At 44.6% G+C, this 3,789-nt stretch overlaps 1 long non-coding RNA gene across 1 annotated transcript; it reads right to left on the bottom strand.

Moving 5' to 3' along the window:
• Positions 1 to 403: 403 nt before the first annotated feature.
• Positions 404 to 3,408, bottom strand: LOC116546210. Its single transcript, XR_004266627.1, has 2 exons — positions 3,374 to 3,408; positions 404 to 469 (listed from the first exon to the last, which is right to left on the bottom strand). It is a non-coding gene; the product is annotated as an uncharacterized LOC116546210 (long non-coding RNA).
• Positions 3,409 to 3,789: the final 381 nt, after the last annotated feature.

The raw sequence follows: 3,789 nt of genomic DNA, 5'->3' as shown, positions 1-3,789 counted from the left end.
AGTAAGTCTAATTCCTGTGAATCCTTCCTTTTTAAAGCAATGAAGTAAAGAATTTTTTGGCCCTTACCATTTCAACTTCTAATATGTATGCAGCATCCTAGAGTTGACACTGAGGGAAACTTGCTAGAATCAGTTCTATTTCAGAAGGCTCTGCTGAGCCCCTCCTATGTGCAGACCCAAGGCCACTGGGGACACAGGGCCATCTTTTTTCACAGTCTGGCAGAGAGGACAGGTTAATTCCATCAAAGGTCCCAAAAAACACAGTCATTTAAATAAACAGTGCTAAACAAGCCAATAAAAATTAAGTAAATAAAGTATGTCAAAATTTTACTTACACTTCCCACCCAAGCTTCAGACAATCCTCTTGCCTGTTTATAGTAGATATATACAGCGTCGCCTTTTGTAAAATTCACAAAATGACAATCTGGGCCTCTGAAATTTTCTAGAGCTTCACCCTGGTACATTAACACTGTAAAAAAAAGAGAGAGAAAAATTAGCCAGATTATCAAGATTGAATGTTGACAGTCCATATTGATTTATCAGGAAATAAAAGAATCCCAATATAAATAACAACCAAATTTTTCCAGTACTCTGGAATTTCTTTTATTTGCTCAAAGTATCTCAAATCCTTAGAGGTTTACTGCTATAAATCATATCTTCTACAAGTAGACAGAGGAAAGGAAAACCTTATCTATTTTTCTCTGTGGATAATACTGAGAAACAAAAAGCAATGTGTCAACTACCACACATGGCTTTTCTTATCCAAGTGAAATTCTTGATTCTGTCTCTAACTTTCCAATTCTTCAATCTTTTCTGTTTCAAATTCATAAAAAGCTTCCTTTTGCAAATTGGAAATGCAAGCACAGATGATGACTAGCTTAACCATGGCTATGTGAAGAGGTAATAGGGAACCAGAGTACCCAGGAACTCAAAGAGGCCAATTAACGTGAACTAACCAGTAAAAGTCTCCACCTTCAAGTGGCTGCAACCACTACTATGTAGCAGTAAACACTGTCAATTTCACTGGCAGCCAAGTTGTACTCTCTGCACAGTGTCTGCATAGATTAATGGAAAAGAATGTCTATCACACCATACTATAGATTCAATCACAGCACAAGGCAATATTTTCTGAAAGTAAATAATGTTGACTGCATCTAACATTAAGAAAGTTTCAAAACAAAGACAAAATACCCTTATGTATATATTTCTATAAACAAAATCAAAAGTCATGAACATCTCATGTAGCCAGGACTAAGCAAACTATGAGAATAGGTCAGTAATTCCCTTAATGCTTAAAAGGCATGCTGAAGTCATGCTTGATCTAGAAACTGTAAGCAGTACTTTTCTTTTTGTGTCCACATAAACAGTTTTCCATTCAAGACTAAATGGGCAATACATATATTTAAATAGCAGAGACAATAAAGGAAAATGGAAATAAGATTTTTTCCAAAACCCAATTTGCAATAAAATACATTGAAAATGTGTCTCTAAATGGCTACACAAACATATAGATTTGGAGGGAGTCATTTGTTTTTTGAAGCTAGACTCTGATTATGTTCCAACACGTCAACTATGGAGTTCAGACATCATTGAAGGAGAGGTCAGGTTTAAGACGACAGACAATTTAAGATTGGGAATAAGATCAAAATTGGAAATGGCAGTGTTTTTCTGGCTCTCCCTTAGAATAGATCATAGAGGATTTATAATAACATCAGAGGCCAACATAAATGTGGAACAACTATTGGAAAAGCACACAAGGACACTGTACACACTCATATTACACAACACTTTATACAACACAACAAAGACCCGTCCAGATGTTTCTCTGTTGGTGCCTGTTATATTTGGTTTCCTCTGCTTGAACACACACCATTTCTCAAGTTATGTTACAACCGTGAGCTCTTCTAACATCAGGCCTCAGTACTGAAGAAGCATCACTGATGTGACGACTCTCCAGGTAACCTGTTTTGATGAACCCAGGCAGGGCCATGCTTGCAAGCAAAGAATACCAACTATCTTGCCAGCACCAACAGCAAATGGATAACAGCTTGGTTTTGCTCCAAGAAAACTAAAGGGAAAAACCATGGCAGTTGTTCTGCTTTTGACAGCTTATTGACATCAACCACAGGGTTACCTCTAGGAATGGCTTCACACTCATTAGAGAGCTCTTTTCTTGATTAGTGTTGTAGAGATACAGACAGTTCAAATTATGAAATTTGGTTTTGATAACAAATTTGAATATAAATAGCTAAACTATAGGGTTTTTGGCCTTTCTAAAATGAATACTTTTATATAGGCCTTGCTTACCAATGTATGAAAAACCGTTTCTGCAGTGGCTGTAAGTTACAAGGTGGTTTGAGACCAGCTGAAAGGCTCTAAGAATGATCCTGGTTTGGGGAACACATAGAGAAGAGATTTCAACACACAAGTGGCTAAGTCTAAACCAACCTGGCTTTTGAGACCCTTGGGGTATTTATGATCTTTCCTGTAAAAGCCCTCTTCATCTGAGCCTGAAGATCTCCCCACCGCCCACCTCCAATCCTGATCTGGAGAGCAATTCTGCTTCCTATGCACAGAAGAGGAGGCTGCTGGTCCCAGGTGGTTGGTGCAGATCTTCAGCCTCTTTGCAGAGCAAAAGCTTTTGGCCTTCCTGCTGCCCTGCCTAGCAGTCTGCAAAAAGGCTTCCAAGCACAGAAATGATAGGATGGATCAAAGTCGGGGTAGAGACCTTGGAATACAATGAGTGCTTGGACTCCAGACTCGTCCCAAACCTAAACTCCTAATTCCTGTTCAAAAGGTGGTATGAACCCAAATCCCAGTGAAGCAAAAGGGCAAAGCGGCAGCCCCTGAGAGCCTTTCCAGAGAAGCCCCATGATCAACCTGACACAGAGAAAATGCCCACCGAGCCCTTATGGCATCTGCCGGGGTACTGCACCCACTAAGGTCCCCATAGTGCAAGCAAGAAAGCATTTGGCTGCGATGTGGGAAACCCAGTTGCGCGATGTGCAACCGCATCTACCCTCGGAGCCCAGGCGGTTGGGGGGGTGGTAAGGAACGCTGTGAGCTACTCCTGGGGAAACCAGGGACCACTGCAAGCAAGCCCCCGTTTCAGCAGAGGAAAAATAAAATGCTGGCAACAAGTGGGAGGTGCAGCCGCCACGGTCAGGCCCAAGTGGCTGGGTGCCGGCAGAGCCAGAGAAGGCAGACACAGGGACCCGGAGCCAGCCCACCTCTGCATCCTGCCCAACCCGCTTGCGACTCATGAGCCGGCCTGCTGGGCTGCTGAGCTCAGGCTGCTGAGCTCCAGCCCTCGCACAATCTGGGCGGTGCCGCCACGGAGACCATGGGCCCCTGGCCTTCCAGGCTCACTCACTGCTGCGTTCGTCGTCTGCACAGAGTTTGTCTTCCGAGAAGAGCCGGACAGTGCTGGGGTCCGGCTGGCCCGGCACTTGCCACAGCAGCCCGAGCACGAGCAGCCCAGGCACCGCAGCCATGTTGAGGTCACCTCGGGGAGCTGGTGACGCGGAGGAAGAGGCCGGTGGCGGAGTGCCGGGGGCGGGTGGGAACCCAGGTGCCACCGAGGGGCAGCGCCTGGGAACGTTTGAGCAGTTCCCAACTGACGCGTCAGCAGGGGCTTTAAGAGGGATGTGGGGGACCTCCAGAATGACTGAGGGAGACCTCCAGGAAGGGGACTGGCAGCCTAGTCCTCACCCCGAAGTCTTTTCCTCTGGTTGTTTCCTCTGGTCGCTGCCGTGGCAACCAGAACTCTTGTTTGTTCTCTCACATCCA

Source organism: Sapajus apella, unplaced genomic scaffold (assembly GCF_009761245.1).
Source record: "Sapajus apella isolate SASKATOON/1434 unplaced genomic scaffold, GSC_monkey_1.0 scaffold679, whole genome shotgun sequence".
Lineage (NCBI taxonomy): Eukaryota > Metazoa > Chordata > Mammalia > Primates > Cebidae > Sapajus > Sapajus apella.
This window is presented reverse-complemented; position numbering and strand designations above follow the sequence as displayed.